Raw genomic sequence first — 21,478 nt, forward strand, 5'->3', positions numbered from 1 at the left:
AAGCTTTTCTTTACAGACATGTAGGTTTTGATAAAACCTGGATGTCCTGCCATAAGGCTATCATGGGCTTTGGAGAGACGGAAAACTCTCTCACTTGTAGCAAGAGTAGTATGATCCACACGAAGCTCAATCCAATGGGATTTGCATCCCTTTCGAAGCTAGGGATTCAACCCGTACCGGTGCACAAAAGCTTATCCAATTAATGGAGAGAATGCTCATGGCTACCATCACTTGACACTAGACTAAGCATACACACAAGCTCAACTTGTCCTCATTCCTACACACCCCTTCATTCACAAATACAAGCAAGAGGAATACAATCACTATGCACTCAAGCAAAGAGAAAGACCTCACTCCACTCCTATCTTCCTACAAGCATGCACACATTCAAGCATCAAGCTTCCATGAAAGCTTCAAATCAATCCATGTACTCAAAAATGAAATACTTAAAGCATGCATAAGAGTAAAATGATTAGAGAAGAGGATGAGAAAGACTCATGACATTGCTAATGATTCAATGAAGAGATTTACCTCATACAATAATGTAGATGGGGTGAGAGAAGAGTCTTCACCTCTATGGAGAAGAGGGAGAGTAGGTCTCTCAAAGGAGCTCTTGCATGAACTAAGCCCAAAGTGTGTAAAGCTCTCAAATGAGCCACCTTTTATACAAAAATTCTAGGACTCCCATAAGTCCCCATGTGGGATTATTATCAAACCCTCTCCCACATTCATCTACAAAGTGGAACTCTTTTCAAGAGCCCTAAGTATCGTTTTTGTTGCATCCTGGTATTGATCTTCATTTGCAAGCAACAGGCTTCATTCAAAATTTGACCCTTGGTTCCCTCGTCGTTGGGGATGCATAGCCTGTGATTATAATACATAATGCCATCATCCAGGGTATACCCTTGAACTCTGTTCAACTCCTGTGGAGTTTTGCTTTCCTGCATAAGTAGGGTAGCAATAGGGCCAAAGAATCTATCCTGCATGATCTTCTCTCTTGCTTCAATAATCAAAGGATTTGATATTACAGTAATTGCAAGCAAGGAGGCTTTTTTGCTGAGGGCATCTGCTACCACATTTTCTTTGCCTGGGCGGTACTTGATTTCAAAATCGAATTCCTGCAGGGTCTGCATCCACCTTCTTTGGTGCATGTTGAGGTCCTTCTGAGTAAAGATCCACTTTAACCTCTGATGATCTATCATCAAACTGAATCTTTTTCCCAGTAGGTAATGTCTCCACAACTTTAAGGCATAGACTACTGAAAGTAATTCCAGGTCGTGGACAGCATGATTCCTCTCATGCGTTCTGAGCTTTCGAGATTCATAGGCCACTGCATAACCTTCCTGCAAGCATGAGTGCACCTCCCAGGGCAAAACCACTTGCATCAGTTACTACCTCAAAGGGTAGAGAGAAATCTGGCAGCTTCAAAACGGGACTGGTTACCAAGGCGTTCTTCAGCTTATCAAAAGCACTCTGGCATTCCTTTCCTTGGCTTCTTCTGAGAGGCAGCCTTTGTTGCTGCCAATCCAGGCCCCTTTCCTTGTCTCCTTGTAGTGTCCTTTGTTCTCGCCATGATCTACCAATCAGCCTGGTAGAAAGAGACATAAATCAACCTCTCTCTCTCTCTCTCTCTCTCTCTCTCTCTCTATAAGTGTGTGTGTGTGTGCGTGTGTGCGTGTGTGCGTGCATGCATGCGTGTGTGTGTGTGTGTGTGTGTGTGTGTGTGTGTGTGTTTGTATGTCCATTGTTAGACCGCACCAGTGAGGCCTCTGTAATAATAAGTGCCATCTGGCATGATATCAAACAAGCGTTAGACATGCAAGTGCCATATCGCGCCGCCAAACCACAGAAACGTTTGGCTTCAAAGCGCCTTATCGTGCCAAATCGCAAAAATGTCGCACTCTCTCTCTCTCTCTCTCTCTCTCTCTCTCTCTCTCTCTCTCTCTCTCTCTCTCTCTCTCTCTCTCTCTCTCTCTCAATCTCAATCTCTCTCTCTCTCTCTATATATGTAGCATTATTGGATGTGTATGTCTGTGTTGTACGTGTTTCTCCTTGTGTGTGTGTTTTTGTGTGTGTGTGTGTGTGTGTGTGTGTGTGTGTGTGCGTGCATGAGTGTGTGCAAGAGAAACACATACCAAAGCTGTCGATGGCTTGATGGATCGCTGTCGTGGTCAATGGATCGCTGTCGTGCTTGATGGATCTGTCTCTATCTCTGTCTCTCTCTCTCTCAGGTGCACTGTTACAAATAGAATAAAAAAAGAGTCGTTTTTAATATTCAGAAACCCCACGTGTCAATTATCAACATCACACGTGTTCGTTATTACTACACACGTGGGCTCATTTAAAGTTATTTAATCCTCACACCACTATTAACGGTTCTCGTATTTGAGAGAGAGAGAGAGAGAGAGAGAGAGAGAGAGAGAGAGAGAGAGAGAGAGAGAGAGAGAGAGAGAGCATCCCGATTTTTCAAGAACCCACAAACAGAGAGAGATTCCAGCAAACAAACAGAAAGAGAGTCTAGCATTCATGCCCACGTAACCAGAAAGCAAATGGCAACAGGTAAGTTTGCTTGCTCCTCTCTCTGTCTCTCTGTCTCTCTGTCTCTCTCTCTCTCTCTCACACACACACACACACACACACACTCAGATATGCAGACACACAGAGATGCATGCACAGATAGACACAATCTTTCACACACACACACACACACACACACACTTAGATACGCAGACACACCAATATGCATGCACAGACAGATACAATCTTTCACACACACATACACTCAGATACCTAGACACACAGATATGCATGCACAGTCAGACACAATCTTTCACACACACACACACACACACACACACACATGGACACAGACATGCAGGAATAGACATACACAATCTATTTCTCTCTCTCTCTCTCTCTCTCTCTCTCTCACACACACACACACACACACACACACACACACACAAACAAACACACACACACACACACACACATAGAGAGAGAGAACCGTATACAATAGAGACACACACATACAATACAGTCACAAAGAGAGAGAGAGAGAGAGAGAGAGAGAGAGAGAGAGAGAGAGAGAGGTTTGTGTAGTTGCGCATGATATGGCTCTTGTAAGGGTAATGGAGGTGCTTTATCGCGCCAAATTACACACACATACAAACACATACATATACACTTATATCACACACACACACACACAGAACCATATACAACACCAGACACACACATACAGTACACCCACAACAAGAGAGAGAGAGAGAGAGAGAGAGAGAGAGCGAGAGAGCGAGAGAGAGAGTAATAGAGAGATATTTAGAGATAGTCAGAGAGAGATAGATAAAGATTTAGGGAGTTAGTCAGAGAGAGAAAGAGTGAGAGATAGAGATAAAGTGTTAGAGAAAGTAATTTACAAAGAGTTAGTGAAAGAGTGTGTGTAATTTGTGCATTTTGGTGTGATATGGCTCTTGTAATGGTAATGGAGGTGCTTTATCGTGCTAAATTGCACACACATACACCCACATACATATACACTTATATCACACACACACACACACACACACACACAACAATAACAACACACAGACACACACATACAGTACACCGAGAGAGAGAGAGAGAGAGAGAGAGAGAGAGAGAGAGAGAGAGAGAGATTTGTAAAGTTTGGCGCAATATAGCCCTTGTAGGGTTAATGGATTTTCTTTATCGTGCCAAATTGCACACAAATACAATAAGGGGTGACTCCCCTTTTCTAATTCATGCCAGTGTCTTACTTCTCAAAAAAAAGAAAGCTTAAGCGAGGAGTGACTGTGCTAGATCCTGAGTTTAGTGTTGTGCGGGTAGGAGCGACATGCGAATGAAGTCTACAAAGCTGTTGTGATGAGCACAAAGAAAAGATATATTGACTTCACCACTGACGACCCTGCAGAAGTTATAGCAAGGATAGATGAGCCACATCTTGTTAGAGGACAGACAAAAGATCTAGGGTTTCCAAATGTGAAGCCAAGAGAATCAAGTTACCCCGTTTACTTTGTAAAAGATCATAGTGATGAAGAACCCCATTCAGAAGACCAAGATGCGGACGCAGATGAACACGAGAAGCAGGTGTTCTTAGTCTAGTGTCCCTTTCTAAGCGACCTGCTCGCCAGAGTCTCTCTGTATAATAGTAAAGAGTGTCTCAATATTTGTTTGGGCAAAGCACAAAAATTCAAAGAGGATGGATTTGTGCTAGATGATAAAACCTTCATGGAGTTGCAGGCCAAATATGGCTTTGATAAGTTGAATGACTCCACAAAGGAGTTTATGAACAAAGTAGGAGAAGATACTAAAAGTTCTATTAACCTTTGGCAAGACCAACTGTTCGTGATAGATGAGACTCAGGTTCTCTCTCTCTCTCTCTATATATATATATATATGTGTGTGTGTGTGTGTGTGTGTGTGTGTGTGTGTGTGTGTGTGCGTGTGTGTGTGTGCGTGTCTGTGTGTGTGTGTGTGTGTGTGATATTGATATGTAGACTTATGTTTCCTTAATTATTTTGTTTTGCAGAGTACATTTGAAGTCAAAGACAAATTCTTGCAGCGGCATAAAAGGGAGTATTGTGGCCAAGCTGCAGCTCTCTCTCACTATCTATCCAGATTGTCTAAGGCAAAGATAATAGTCTACCACAATGCCATGAGCCAGGAAGGGAAAGTTGCAAATTTTGTATTCAAGACATTGTCCTTGTTCCTAGGTGTAATGATTATTCCTAAGAGTTATGAGAAGATTATTTTGATAGAGAAGTCTATTGCCTTAGAAATTTTTAGATGCTACCCAAGTTAGGCTGGCAACCGAGGGGTTACTTTCATTCATATGCTACAGTAGCATTGTCTCTAGGCATAGAGAACCTAGAGGAACTAGAAGAGTATGGAAAACACCGTTTGCTAAGGTATAAATGAAAGCTAGATTCACTGGAATTGCCAAAGTCATTAGAATGGAAAGATACATTGTAAAAGACTTATGTGTTACATCTATCTGTCCAACGATGATTAATAAAAATCTTTTATTCTCTCCATTTTTTTGTGCTTCTATCGCATCTGAGTTTTTAAATGCTTCGGAATGCTTCAATCTCTTCCTTTCTCCATATGTTTGAGTGTCTATATCAGTTTGGATGACCTCAAGGTTTCTTTTTTATGTAGTTGTTGCAGTATCCTTCTATAGAACCATTGGAACACTTCTTGTAGGCTGTTTGCCTTACTTTTTCCACCACCATGTTGTGTGTGCCTGAAATATGCATTTCGGGCCATATAGTGTGATTTCTTGAGTCCTTGTGTGTTCCAAATGCTAGGATCTCCGTACTTGTTGATAAATTAAGGCATGTGGTTGTAGAGAATATGCTGCATAAGAAAACATACAATGCAAGTTAGTATCGATGGGTAGGAAATAAGAGTAAGCTAAAAACATACCATGTAGTGTGTAGTGTTGGTGTCAGTCCACAACTCTGAATGCTTTTTGAACGCTTGTAAGTTGTCTTGAAAGCTCTTTTTGTCTTGTTGTCGGAGTAGTTGACTTTCTCCACAACTTTGAATGCTTTTTGAACGCTTGTAAGTTGTCTTGAAAGCTCTTTTTGTCTTGCTGGGAGTAGTTGACTTTCTCCACAACTCTGAATGCTTTTTGAACGCTTGTAAGTTGTCTTGAAAGCTCTTTTTGTCTTGCTAGGAGTAGTTGACTTTCTCACACATTTGGAACAGAGTATCAATTGAATGCCAAACATCTGCTTTGACATTCCTTGAAGCACCTTCATGGTCTTTCACTGCATTATGAAGCTTTTTCCACTGTTGGTATTCGATTTGACTTCTGAAGGTTGTTGTATATTGCTTTCCTAACTTTGTAAGTTTGTGTTGCTAATTATTCATTGGCTTGGAAAGAAATCTTCTTGCCTTAACACCTCCAATGGAGGGCTTCATTGGAATTTCCTTTTCATTTGATGACTTCTTAGTGTCCTTTAGAATCTGGACATTACCTCCATGTAGTCCAATTTTTTATAGCACCTTCTCCAATGCACTGAGAAGGCTTCTTTCCTCTTTGTTACATTCTTTACCTTCCAAGCAACCCAATGTGGAGATATACCAGTTTCTCTATGATATGACACAAAGCATGAAGAGTGCATATATGCACATTGGAAAGAGGAATCTCAAACACTGGTTTAAAGTTCTCATCCAAAATTTGTATGTTGGGTGGTTGTCTTCACCTTAGAGTCCATCACCCTTGCGCAGTCCATATAGTAAAGGCATGGAGACTCTGCATTGGCCTCTTTGCTGCAATTAAATAAGCACTTGAGAGTCTACAAATCACCCGCGAGATGCCATTGGACTTGAAATTCCCCCCTTTTCTCTACATGGAGCATCTTGTTTGCATTCATCTGTTCTTTGATGAGATTGGGGATATGTGTCTGATGAAATACCCAAAACAAGGATTCATGGTCCTCTTTCTTGACCTTAAATGAACCTAGCCACCAGATGTTTGTCTCGGACTGCACACTAAAATACTTTGGATCATCCCTACTACTGCAAAATTACAAAGAGCCCTATTCATAAGTGTTATTGTGACCCTTTCAGTCTTTTTCTCCTTGATAATCTCGCACTCATCAAGCTTGATGACAAACTGAAGTACGCCTCCTACCTCCTCAAATGTAATATCATAGAACTCCACCATTCTCTTTTGCAAGAGCTCCAAGTCCATGAATATATTGTTGTGTTCATTGTAGAATATGCTGCCACCTTCTCCCTTAAACGCTCCTACAATGTGGTATGAGTGAGCAACATAGTGAAGCTATTCTGTGTTTAATTCCTCCCTATGTCTCCAAACTTTTGTAGGTGTTGGAAGTAGCTTTTCTTTAATGCCTTTGGCCTCAAGGAGGGATGACACTGACTTCTGGATGGCACTATAACCCTTACGAACGACTGACTCCACTTGAATGTATGGCGTATTGAATATCCGCATAAGGTGTTGCACCCCACCGAGGGTACTGATTAAGGTGTTGCACTATATACGAGGGTACCGATTGAGGTGTTGTATGGCTGGTGAATTGAGCGGTGGTGTGAAGATGAGATCACTTGCTAATCATATATTAGAATTACATTTATTATTTATAGCCTTTCATGTTGCTAGGTTATTTTATGTGTGTGTCATCGCACATACACATAAGGGATATTATCTATATCATATTATTTCATATTATTATTTGTGATTTGATGATGAGTGCAAGAGTCACCAATTTAGGTGTCGCATGATTTTTCTTGTTGCGGTCCATGTTCACCCGAGCCTCTGAGCCATGCTCGATCAATGAACCTCTGAGTCTGTTTGTGGTATTCCGTGTCCATAAGAACCTCTGAGCCATGCCTAATCAGCCTTTTGAGCCATGTTCGGACCTCTGAGTTTATCTTGCAGGTTATGACGTTGATAGCTACGTCGATATCATAATGTTGTTGTTGTAGCATTTGTTTCCTCAAATGGGAGGATAATTGTTTTCTCAAATGAGAGGACAATGTTGTTGTTGTAGCATTTTCTTCTACACAACTGAGAAAAGTTGTTTCTTCAAATGGGAGGACTATTACAGGTATATATTTTATCATATTTTTTATGCTTAATAATCATAGAAAAATATGCTTGATTAATGTGTGCAGAAATCAGCTTAATGGAATGTGCGAATGTACACGAGGTTATTATATGTGCGAATGTGCACAAGGTTATTTTATGAGTTATTTTTTTTGGCCTCATGCCAAATGTTTGTATAAATTATTTATGCACGCTTGTGCATGGAGTTGCTATATTCCTAGCACATATGCTAGAAGAGTTTTGATTATTTTCACTTAGTGTGTGAACAAGCTCTAGTTCTTGAGCTATTTTTGCAAAAAGTGGAAAAGCAAAGCCCAATTTTATATGCACAACTAGTAATATCTCCTTGGGCTATTTATTGAATACAATTCTAAAAAATACTCATGTCGTGGAAGTGGAGCTATACGCATGAGGGGGAAGATTGCACCCAATCTTGTCTTGATGGTGACGTTCTTATATCTCTCTTGTTTATGCTATGTTTCGCTCTTTCATATTAATTTGATGCTAGTCTAGGCTATAATCTTTGATGAAATTTTAATTATTTCATCAAGAAGTACAAAAGATACGTGCAAAGACCTTCCCGATCTTCTCACTATAAATTTTTATAAGATTAGACACTGCTAACAAAGAAAAATAAAAATCTTGTCAGTAAGACCTCAGTATGGATCATGTTGAAGTTGTTTCAAGATTTAATCGTGATGGATCTTATGCATGGCAAAGCAAGCTGTGATTGGGTGATGCCATGTGTAATTGGTATTTGATTGTCTCACCTAACATGTTGACTTGTTGAGTATAGGTTATGAATACGAGGATGCTGAATGAGGCATCGTACTTGTGCGAGGGTCACCAAACGTGGCTAGCCTCATTAGCTTAGATTGGCCTAGGAAACATGGATTAAGTAAATATTAACAAACATGAAAGAGATTAACCTATGATTAGGAAAAGAAAGGGTAATTTCCATTAGGAAAATGATTATCGAGGTTATCCCCAATAATGGCATATGTTAGTATATATATACTTGTCCCTAGTATGAATAGGCCCTATGGGCCTTTATAATGTGCATTTTTGTGAGTGGGTGGAATGTGGATGAGCTCAAATGTTGCATGCATCATCACATGGGAATAAGCGAGCTTTGTGTAAAAGGTCCTATGAATGTGGGGGTGTGTGTGTGCATTCCTTATTACGATCAATTGCCTTCATTTAAACATGCTCTTTGGCATCCCTATATAGAGCTTGTTCACACAACCAAGCAAGGTCACCACTAGTGGAAATAAGAAAGCATTGAATCATTTAAAAAAAATGTTGTGCAATTCCATTGTAGGAGGCTCTAGATCATGCAAAAGAAAGAAAAAATGGATATATAAGATTCATCTCACTAGTGTTATTTTGGACTAGGCCTTGAAAGAGAAAGTTCAAATAACACCATAGGCCACCACACTATATGAGAAAAACTCAAAGTTGCACCCATACTTTATCTTATATTATACTTAAAGGTTGAGAGGTCATTGTAATAGGAAGTAAGGAGAAAGTTGCATGCTAAGCCTAGCAATGCACCAATTTGATCTTTGAGTAAAAATTATTTGCATAGCTTGTATTAGTGCCTTTTGAACATGTTCTAAAGGAACTTTCTCCTTTGTAACAATGTGGATTTTCACATGGGAAGGAGAATTGAGTGCTAGAACCTCTTCAATCATGATGGACTTCACATGATTACACATCAATCATTTAGAGACCAACTCATGATGTGCCTTGCTAATGATAAAACTTGGCTGGAGAGGGACCCTCTAATTTGCTAATAAATAATTGACAAATTGATATGACATTGCAATCACAAACATTGGACCACTAAATTAAAGATGCATGTGCTCTATGACCATCTTTTCATGGGCAAAGAAATAATAGGAAACTTGACTGTATTTTGATTAAAAGATCCACAATGCTACATCTTTAGGCTAAGCCATTCTCCATAAAGTTTTGGGAAAAATAAAAATAACATGAGTGATTAGATTTTTTCTTCATCATATTGGTCTTTCATATGGCTCTTACCTTAAATTCTAGAGTAATAATGCTAGTTTAGAAAATCATAACTAGATCTTGAGGACCCACTGAATGATTTAAGTGTACCTTAAAGGATTGAAAAGGGTTAAAAGTAGGCACTAAAATGTAACTATCAAAGGGAGATTGCATGTCGACATGGATTTAGTTCCTCAAACTTTTTCCCTTTCTTAGAGGAAAAGGTATCTTTGTAAAGATTTTTCTTTTAGGCACAAACGTACACTAGTTTATTTGATATGTTCACTTTACTTCAATATTCTATAACATGAAAGGAATTATATTCAAGGGATTATCAATTATTGAGTGTCTATACATGCACCTTATACCATTTGAATATGTACAATGAATCTAATTAGTGTTCCTATGCTAGAGTATGCCACTGACTTATTAATCACATCATGACATATCAAAATTTTCATACTATCTTATCTATGTATACATTTCAAGATCGAGTTCAAGCTCCCAATAATATGTTTATGTCACTTATATGCTAACATGGTGGTTTTAGCTTACTCACATGGCCCTTGAACTTAGCCTCCATGAATGCATTCTATTGTGATATGTTTTACTAGTAGATAAAGCACATACTCATTAGGGAAGAGTCACTCACACTCCAAATATTTCCAAGAATAGGTTTACCCTCCTTGCCCAAATTCCTATCATGAAAGCCTAATCCTAAGCATGACCTACCCACACCCTAATCCTAGCCCTATGTCCATTTCACCTTAATCCTAGATCTAACCAATCCAGGCCCTTAATAAGATTATCCTTAGAAGAAGTCATGAAAATATTTGAGAATGATATTGTGGTTGAATCACATATATGTACACATTTGAATGTGTAAACATTGCAACTTATCAAAACATCAATGCACATATAAGAATGAGTACTGATGTCATGTGTATGCCCACATTTAAATGTGTACACTTTATGATTCCAAAGTTGTAATAAATGTCTACACTTTACAATTCCAAAATTTATAATAAATGGTATGCACACAAAAGAATGTGAGTAATGATGTAGCAAATTTTATCTTAGGGGGTCCACCCTATAAAAATCTACATAGCATGTGTTTAAAATACTCCTGCATTTTAATTGTATTTTAAAACATAATTCTTCACCCCTCTTTTGGAAGTGTGCATGTTTAGATTTTTAATATTCGTTCCCCCTCTATAAATTAATCACATTAAATAATCATTTGTTTAATCCCCTACTGCATGTATACATCGAGTATTAGTCCATGTAAGTTCCTCATACACCCCCCTCCCACCACCCCCAATTTGTTTTTAAAAAACTGTACACTAAGGTACTATTTTATATATATGTAAAGTGACCTTCCCAAGATTTGCATCTTGAAACTAACATGCATTGTGTAACTTACAATTGCACTTGCACTCTCATCATGTACCAAGGTCACATCTAGTCCCAACCTACTTTAACTCTATATATTTGAACTTACATGTCCACTTGTGTTTGCATTGTGTATTTAACTTTTATTCAAACTAACCCTTGTTCAGCCCAACCTACTGTAACTCTATATTTGACCTTACATGTGCACTTGTTGTGTGCAAGTTGCGTGCACATTATATATTTAACTCTTATTTAAGCTAACCCTAGCAACAACCTAACCGTAACCCTAACATAATTATTCTCAAACTCATCTCAAACCTCTACATTCTCATCATATACCTAGTATTTATCTAGCCCTAACATACTTTAACACAATAATAGTTAAAATTTGTAATAGCATTTGCATCATTTATCAAAAAATTATCTAGCCCTAGGCCTACTATAGACTTAATGATATAACCCTAGCAAAATCATACTCATACTTGACAAACCCTTACCCTTCTCTAAACCTTATCTTGGATAAGGAACTATAATGCTTATCACTTTGCCCATACTTGAGCGGTAGCCTATCCCTAAGATTTATAGATTGTCATATGCTTTGCCTCTCTCTCTCTCTCTCTCTCTCTCTCTCTCTCTCTCTCTCTTTCTCTCTCTCTCTCTCTCTCTCTCTCTCTCTCTCTCTCACACACACACACACACACACACACACACACACACACACTGCCCGTACTTGAGCGGTAGCCTATCCCTAAGATTTATAGATTGTCATATGCTTTGCCTCTCTCTCTCTCTCTCTCTCTCTCTCTCTCACTCTCTCTCACACACACACACACACACACACACACACACACACACACAAGCATTGGAAGTCTAGCTTAAAGTGAATTGTCTTGTAAAATTTAAGAGTTCAACTACACAAACAACTTTAAAATAATTCAAACGATCCAACTATCAAGTATACTACTTGAAAAGTCAAGGGTGTTAAAATTCTAGTAGACTCAGCTCCAAACTTTTGACATAACTCCTAGTGTCTATGTCTATCAAAATAGCTTATATGTGTTTCAACTTTATTTACTCCCATAGATCATTTTCTAGCCTCCCACAAAATTATAATGTACTTTCATTTCATTTGGTTTATCTCTCTTGTACACTTGGGACAAGAGAGAAATGGGGTAAGAAGTCTCTCTCTCTCTCTCTCTTTCTCTCTCTCTCTCTCTCTCTCTCTCTCCCCCCATTGATCTCTCTCTCCATTGATATATCATGAGGCTTCCCTTTCTTTTATGTGTGGTATGATTAAATAAAAGGTTTATTAGAGGAAGGGTGGAAAAGGGATTTTAGTCTATCATCAATACAAGGTGAATTTATATTAAGTATTGTTTATAGATCCTTTAGTTAAATCTTGTGAAGGTTGATTGGCTCAGCAGCACCAACAGTTCCCAATGGCCATAATAATGGCTTATGAAAATGGAGATCTGAAAGAAAGTAACATTTAAGTGAGCTTGAGATTAGCCTAATTAACCTAGGGTTAAGAGAAGCTTGAGAGATTAACACTAAGAACAATGAAAAGTAAAGTGTAATGATAGTAAAAAGATATCAAAAGGTGTCAAAAGGTATATCAAGGTTCAAAAGGTCAATAGTCATAGAGCACATGCCATTTATAGTCCCAACATCCATGTGCTAGGCCCATCCCATGTGCATGTGCATCCTAAAAACACTTTGTTATAAACCATCCCCTCCTAACATGATTTTGTCCTCGAAATCTGAGGGTGGTCGTGCTTGAAAAGACACATACAATAGGCTATATAAAAAAGCCAAAAAAATTTAAAAATATACTCTATATTACATCTAAATGTGGAAATGAAGATCGCGGGTGACATAGACAGTGTAGAGGCCTCTCGGATTGAATGGAAAGCTAAAAAGTTACACGATCAAGAAAATAAATCTCATGCCACCCAGATAAAAAGGGTAGATTGTATCTCCCCTCGCATAAATGTGTAGCCTCTTGGGTCAAACGTGAAGTAATGTTACCACACAATTAAAAGATGATTTCCAACGATGCCCAGATCGAATGGAAAGGTTAGTGGACTCCTATCATCAAAATGATGAGGTTAGATAAGCTCCCTCCTAGATCGAAGGGAAATCCAAGGCACTCTAAATCCAAGATAGTGGTTCTCTGACACTCTGGTGCAAATGGAGAGGCTAAGGAATCACCATCGATGGGCAAAGCTAGTCATGTAACCTCTAGGATCAAACGGATAAGTAAGGTACACATCAGGGATCCTCGCTATTAATGTCATGATAGCACCAAGGTCAAAGGGAAAGCTTGTAAGCCCATCCACATGAGCATGGTGTGAATTCAAAACCCAAGGTATCCACCAAGTGTATTCAACACTCCTAGCAGAAATATGGAATGGTCTCAGCACAAAAGAACCATCGTGTATGCCGCCACGACTGGAATGTGCTATAGGTGCGTAAAAATGATGTGCCACATAGTCGGTAACCATGTGTCCAAATTGTCAAAGAATGCACCCATAGGAAATGTTCTAGCCCCAAAGAACATAGGCTCATGTCGATACCCACCATAAGATCCAAAAGAACATAGCTCAAAGTCGGTGTCATGCAGGATCAAGTGTGAACCAATGTTGTTGTCCACGAAAGCACCAGTCAAACAATCAAAGGCATGATCCACCACATAAATGTGAGAAGAAGTACGTTTCGAACCATTTACTACAGCCTTAAGTGCAAGATACTCTATAGGTGTGTGATCTACCAAGGTAGAAACATGATCAATAGGATCACCGTAGAGCTCATCGTATCGCTGGAGACGGATAGAGTGTCTACACATGAGAGGTAAGTAGAGTTGCCAACCTCGAATTCTCCAAGATCACTAAGGTCACCCCTATAGGAATGATCTATACCAATCCATGATGCCCCTATATGACCTAGATCCCAAGACAAATCTATCTCTAATAACAATGGATCTAAGTAGATATCTAGATCAAATGAAAAGCTCTCTAGATCCATATGCATAGTCCTCTCTCTCCTATGAGGTCTCACCTCAATAAAATCATCACTATGCTCATGTGCAATGCCTGATTGCCCAAATATATGCACTAAACCCAAGTGAATGCTGCCAGGTATACTATAAGAGCTAGGAGTAGAGATAGAATTGTAGATATCTGCATGAATAGAAGACCTAAAAGAGTATCCTAACTAATCTAACACTAGGAACTCAAGTTTGTGCTCCTTATGAACTATCATATGCTCTAAAATTCTGTTCCATTGAGCTTTACTAAAGTTGATGATGGGGATAAAAACATTATACATTCAACACAGTATTGCGTATGGTTACTCTGTCCTGAAATGAAACTCTTACTCCTTTCCACTTATTTAATATCTAAAGAAATCTTTCAATGGCCCATTCAGAGAGTTGTTTATTGGTGATATCTACCTCAAAGGGGACCCCCAAATGCCTAATTATTTGGCCTCTTAAGCACCTCACATCCCTATCTTCCAGATCAAAGTCATTATCTTCAATTAAGCTAATTAATACGGACTTCATAATATTGCATTTGGAGCGTGAGGCATCAGGGAACTCTTGGATTATGGATAAGGCTTTCCTCACATTGTCATTATCTACTCTTCAAAATAGCAAAGGGAGTCATCGCAAAGCATTGAATTATTAGTTGTTTCCCAGTTTTCAATTTCCACCTAGTAATCCTCCCTCTTTCATTGGCTTTTTCAAGGGCCACAATAAGAGAAGCAATTGAACCCTGTGTCTCTCACTAATTTCCCTATTAGTGGAATGGCAAGACAACAGTCTAGTAGGGTAGACTAGTGAGGCAATGCCGTGGGAGACATGAAGACTCCCGCCGAAGGTTCAGGGTTCAAACACCAATTCTAAAGTGGTTGTAGGGAATGATCCGGACTTTTCTCTCATAGGCAGGCTTGAGTGCAGGACTTCTCTCTCGTAGGGCATGCTTGAGTGTAGTGAATATGTATCACTCCCTTCCTCACTCACCTCTCAGTTAGCATGTACACATGAGTAAAACTACAACATAATCATTCACTACAGAGTAACAATTGACACGAAAAGGAAGAGTAATAACAAGTGTGCCTTTTGTTCCATTCCAAAAGTATTACAAAGTGAAATAGAAGACATTTGTAAGACTCTGGATTACAAGCTCCATGACATGCCAGTCAATTAACATTGCAAGCTTACAAGGCTACATTGTAGTACACAGACCATGAGTCTACACATGCATATGCCAACACACTCTCCTCATCCATCTCTCTCTTTTCTGCAGTAGTTGATCACTCTTTTAAGTTGTGCCTTCTTGATCTTGGCAACAACTCCAAGGTGGTTACAGTCCGCCGCCTCTACACGTGTGACACGGAGGTGGTGTTCACGTTGTGGGTTGTGGGTTTATTGCTCCGCCAACTACCACTGACCCTTCCACTACTATTGCACCGCCAAGTGCAGCACCTAGCATGCCTAGTGATAGAACTTCAAGTTCCAGACCAGTTCCCTTGATAAAAAATTTCTTGAACTTGAAGAACATCTCTGGGGGAGTGTGATCCGGAATGTAAATTTTGTCAAACTAGGTGGCACATTTTTGAATCTTTTTCATCTTCTCTGCATGTTCTTCTGAACAGCCCCAGACCCTTGTTGGTTGCTTGTGATGTCTTTTTATCAAAAAGTCTCACCACTGGTCTGAGTGGAGTTTGCCCTAGAATCTTTATGCCATTGGTATTGGTCTCCACTCAACCTGGGCGGCCTCCTTATACTCTTCCGAATTATCTCAAGAAGGGCTTTTTTCTCTTTTTGTTGCTACTACTTCGGTGCTCCATTCCCATGTGTTGATCCTTGGAGGTGGTTGCATTTTGGGTGGAAGCATTCTCTTTCCCTCGGGTGTCTGTGAGAATGAAAATTGGGTGCATGGGTGCTCCAGGGGAAGAGGTTTCTGGGCAAGTATAGACTTTATTCTTTCTCCATTTTAAAAGTATTGCGGCAACTCTATATCCACCTTCATCAATTCAAAAAACATTAAATGACATTCCTCAAAGAATGGGTTGTCTATGCTGGCCCATGGAGCTGAGGAATGTTCTCGCATTTACTTCTTGCACAGACAGTAAGCGATTACGAGACTGGTTATCTTCATTCACAGCATACTTATCTTACAAATGGATAATAGATTAAGTTAACAGCATGACAGATGGATAATAGATTAAGTTAACAGCATGACAGATTGAAGACAAGTATGGAAAAATTACACAGAACATTGCAACAGATTTGATTGATTGATAATTCTCCCTTGATTCGTACATACAGTTACATCCATATAAAGGAATAGTATCCTGTGATCCGAATAAATACATCTACCAATGACATCCCCTAGAAACCCTAACTGACTTTTGCGCATTACAATTTACCCAATGCGGTTACAAGAATGCAGTTGCGGTGTGCGGTCAATGCCGCAACACTTGGCACGCACGGTGGACTTGGGCGAACCCAAAAAAATGGCAAAAAGGTGCCCTTGATAGAAGTCAAGTGCCTTATCCATTCAACCGCATCTGCATCCCTCTTAAGCTTCATCATCTAAATCCAAAGTTTCCACTTGTTCTCTGGCAAAACCGAAAAGGCAAAACCAAAAACAGCTGCAGCAAGTACAGCATGCTGTCCCGTAGACTGTGGGACTCTAGCTCTATGTAATTCGTCAATTTCCCGCACCAGATCCGTGTATCTTTTTGTCACTAACTGGCCGTGTTGTAGGCCATTGCATGCGAGGAATCCATTGTTTCACATATTCATTCTTGCCGGTCCTTCATTCTTCAGGTGTAGGTTCCCTGCTAAGAATGACCCTTTCAGCAGGAGGGGCTTGAAGCTGAGCAAAAGGCACATGGCGCTCATAATGCCGGCTAAGATATGAATCAGCTTCAATCCAATACGATGGTTGAGGGGGTAATGCTAGGGCAAATGAATGTCCCATCTGCTCCAGCTAGAAACATAGGTGCTGAATTTGTTTCTTCTACCTATTCACCAATGAAGAAGCTCTGTGCCTCTTAGCAGTTTGCTCTGCCAACACGGACTGCGTCATCCTGTTCCCGGACAAGCTTGGCAATATCTGCATCATCTGACCAAGTAGCAACCGGAAGAACAGATTGGGAAAGCAGAACCTTCTTCCATAGGGGCCTTACCCCGATCATTCTGTGCAATGGGCACAGAAACAGGATTGACATTGGAAACTTGTGATGGTTGTTGTTGTGAAACACTGGTCTTCCACAGAGCAATTTGCTCTTCCCACACTGATGTGAGCAACTTCAAAACTGAGTGTTAAAGCTAAGGACTCTAAATCCTCCATATTAATCAGAACATCCCCTAGATGGTGCTGCAAATAATTAGCTAAGGCCTCATTAGTGCGGTGTCTGGCCAGTTCTTCATTAACAGCTCTGCGCAAAAGACTTCATGATTGTCTCTTGTAGCCTCCTGACTGCTTTCAGCCACCTGCAACCGATGCTCCAGAGCAGAAATTCTGGTCTGAAGACCTGGAATCCTATTAGCTTCATGCAACAAATTATCATTTTGAGACTGAAGCTGCGCCAAATGTGCTTCAAGAGCAATTATGCGAGTAGCTTGAGGAACATTGCGGCAGAAGTCTGCGGTATGCTGAAGTAACCCACAACACTTTCCAGGTGCGTTGGTTGAACCTCATAATGCGGGGTTTCCTAGGGAAAAGGGAGAACTGTGGTAACCACCGCATCAGTTAAGACTGCAGTCCCCACCGCGGAAGCTGAAACCGCAGGTGCTGTGAGCTGCTCAATCAATACTGGAAGGGTAGTATTTGGCACAACTACAGGTGCCGTGCTTACCAGTGACCGCTCCTGAATTTGTTGGCGCCACCGCGGTGCAGAGCAGAAACCCCCTACGACCGCAGGGCGCATAGGAGTACCCCCACTGGCACAGTCGTCTCGCAGTGACAGAAACAGTGCCATCAACCCGTTCAACATCACTGGCCACTTCTGCATGCGAGAACTTTTGGCCTCTAGAACTTCTACTGGAACCGATACTCCATCAAAAACGATGACTCTTACTGAAGCACTGGTAGAGAATGGAGCCGAAAAATGACAGGCATGCCAAAGAGAAACCAAAAAATTGGCGGGCAGAGGAAACAGGATCTGGTGTATCTGCCCCACCTTAGAGTGTACTACCTGCCCTTTCTGCAGCTGAGGACATACCCTCTAAGCCTCAAATCTAATTTTGTCCTTCAGAATGCGAGCCCAAGAAACAGGGCTGAACTCAGAGGTCTTGATCAGCTGTTTCACCTTCACTGACATAGTGTAAGTCTTTGCTTGGAGCCAAATGGCTTCTAAAATCAAGGCGGCTTTCGTCAATTCATTTTTCTTGGCTTTTTCCAGGTGTCGTACAGTCATGCATCGAAAAGTGGTCGTTGTTTTGCATGCAACAACTCCGGGCTCCTTTTTGTGGAAAGGCATTCTATTTTCGCTCTTATTTTTCTGCCTGTCGATCGTGCACCTCGAGCGACCTGCTATTGATGCATGGCTCATAGATAAGGGTATCCGCATTTACTCCAATTTTCATTGGGAGCGTGTGCAGGTACACCCACAGTCCTTACCCCTGTTTACGGTAATTAGCTATTGGTGATGTGGTGAACCTACAGGATGCAGCGGTGGTTCTCACTGAGGAATACATTCAGCAGAAGCAGCACTTGCCCGCCGCCGCAGACGGAGCTATTGCTGCTAGTAAAACGGTGGCGGTTCTTGCAGCCGAGATGGAGGCAGAGTTTGGGCCAAAAATCAGTGGGGAGTATAAACTTTCTGGATGCACTCCTGACTGAGGTATGTCGTCGATGAGAGTCACAGCATCTTGAAACTGCACTTTACTTGGTCCGCGCACTGGAACGCATTCCAGAGCTTGCTTGTCCACCCAAGAAGTAACTTGCTGGCGAACAGCTTCGTATGCGGTCCAATCCAGAAGTGGTTGTGCTGTGCGCTTGCTGGGGGGCTTCAGTTTGTGACCAGAGCATGTGACCACGCACACCTCCAGATCCACAGTCTCCTCCATGGACTCAATCTGAACCATAGCCACCGTCGATTGTTTACATGCAACTTTTGCCTGTTTTTCAGCTTTCTTCCGATCATACTCCTGTGCTTCTAGGCAATCTTGGTGCCAATGTCCTTCCTCTGTATGAAAAAGACAAATTTTTGGACGACGGCCTCCGCGACCACGACCACGACTGCCACCCCTACTGCCACGTTTGTTGCTATAGGGTTTCTTAGAAGTGCTCCCAACCTGTACCCATGCGGCTGAGAGTTCTGGCGGTTCCGTGTCTTTCCCAATGTTAATGACTTGGTTGCCGGCGGGGCGAGCCTTGTGCCCCCTCCCATTGTCGTAACACTCTAACGTGTTATGGGAATTGTTGATACAAATAGCACACCACTTGTCGTTCATTGCACATTCCGTTGGCTGGATGGCCAGGATTACAGTAACGAGAACACAAGACTTCCTTCGTGGACTTAGTAGCCGAAGACTCCCCTGTGGGCCCCGTGCTGACCTTCCCATTTTTGTGAGATTTCCTGGTCTCTCGCACTGGTGCCTCATCAGAATCTATACTGCTACTGTCCTCCGATTCACTGTCCGAGCTCTGTGTGTCCGAATCCTCCTCCGAGCTGCGTCGACGGCATCCCCGTGACGTGCTGCTGTTAGATTTCTTCTTCATGGTGGTGGAATCCTCCAACGACTCCCCTGCGAGAATAGACTAAGCAATGACCTCTGCCAGCAGCGACGTATTCACTTTGTCCACAGTGGCCAGGGCCGTGCATAATTCCTTTGCTAATCCTTGCAAGAAATAGTCATTCAAGACCTCCTGCGCTGGCCGCTGCTACGCCAACGGAACCCTCTGCAACAGTACTCAAAATTTTGCAGTAGCATAATCCTCCGTTGTGCGCTTGCCTTGCTTTTGAGGACTCGTAGTCGCTCCAGAGTTTGGGGCTACTGTCTTCTCCACACGAAACCTGCGTAGAAACAACAGACGTACCGCATCATAATCCTGAAAATGCCTGACGGGGTATTTTGCCAGCCATCTGGATGCTTTGCCGCCACTGAGGGTAGACTCGAAAACTAATTTCTTATGCAGAGGATCAAGGGGTGGAGGCACATTCAGGCTATAAGAGTTGTCAAATTGCCGCACATGTGCATCTGGATCTTCTCCTTGTTTCCCCCGAAACTTAGAATACTTGATGTTCTGGGCTAGCGCGGCCATCACAACAGGTGGCGAGTGTGTAACCACCCGGTGGTGAAGGAAATAGCCATCGCGCCGCCGTCCGAGGAGAGGTTTGGGGTGTCAAAGGACGCCCACCCGCCTTTGGAGTGCGGATAGGAGGACAGGAACGGCTCCGTCTCCACAGCAATCGCTCCGGCCCACTGGCCAGGGAAAAAGGCGGGCTACTCGACGAGCCATGACGAGCTTCATCAAAGAGACGGTGGCTCCACCGCCCAGGGACCACCAACTCAGAAGGCCGCTGGCCTGGTACTGTTCTTGAGAGAGCATTGCAGACCTGGCTTCACGGTCTCTCCCGCTCTAGAAAGAAAACTTGTCAAGCTCTAGGACATGGCAGATTGGCTGTGAATAGAAGATGAACAGCGCAGCTTAACTTGAGTGGTCAAGTCCCCACACGCTGCCAACACGTTTTGAACAAGCCTTTTCCTTTTCTCCTTGCAGACTTGTGTGGATTAGGTGGCTACGCCTTTTCCTCTTCTCCTTGCAGCCTCCACCATCAGTCTCGCAAACGGCCAGCATTGTCACTCCAGCACTCTGCAATGTCTAGTGGCGTGAAGTTCTAGGGTTACACACCTTCCCCTTTCACATTTTGGATTTATTCATATTTTTATCCATGTGTCCATTGCCATCCATTCCTGGACTTACCATTTTCCGAGCTAAAACCCACGAGCTCCCGAGCTAAGGTATCATAAAAGAGGAGCGATTACTGACTTTTTGAGAAAAATCACATGATCCCACCAGCATGTTTATCCAATAAATATGGATACATTAATAAATTATGTATTTTTTACATTCCAAGAAAGAAACATTAATATTACATGATGGCTAGAAAACAAGCACATCTGAATATTACATGTGAGGGTAGCATGGAGAGGGGACTGGTGGATTTAAGACACGTGAATGTAGGCATATGTAAAGGAGATCATGCCTATGTAAGAGAGTCCTCTCCATGCACTTAATCAACAAAAGCAGGAAGGACAAAGAGCTCATGGGTCTGTAGAGGATATCATCCCTAGATACATAGTAGAATAGACTAAAGTAATGTCACTGAAAAAAGCATAAGAAATAGCTTTTAAATTTATCCAATTGTAGATCTAGATATTTTTTTAATTCATAGTAAATCATGTTTTTTTAAATATTTAACTCTTTGAATGTGCTCAAATGGCATTTTCCC

The sequence above is a fragment of the Cibotium barometz genome, chromosome 30 (assembly GCF_041138505.1).
Source record: "Cibotium barometz isolate CiBa-2024 chromosome 30, ASM4113850v1, whole genome shotgun sequence".
Taxonomy (NCBI): Eukaryota; Viridiplantae; Streptophyta; class Polypodiopsida; order Cyatheales; family Cibotiaceae; genus Cibotium; species Cibotium barometz.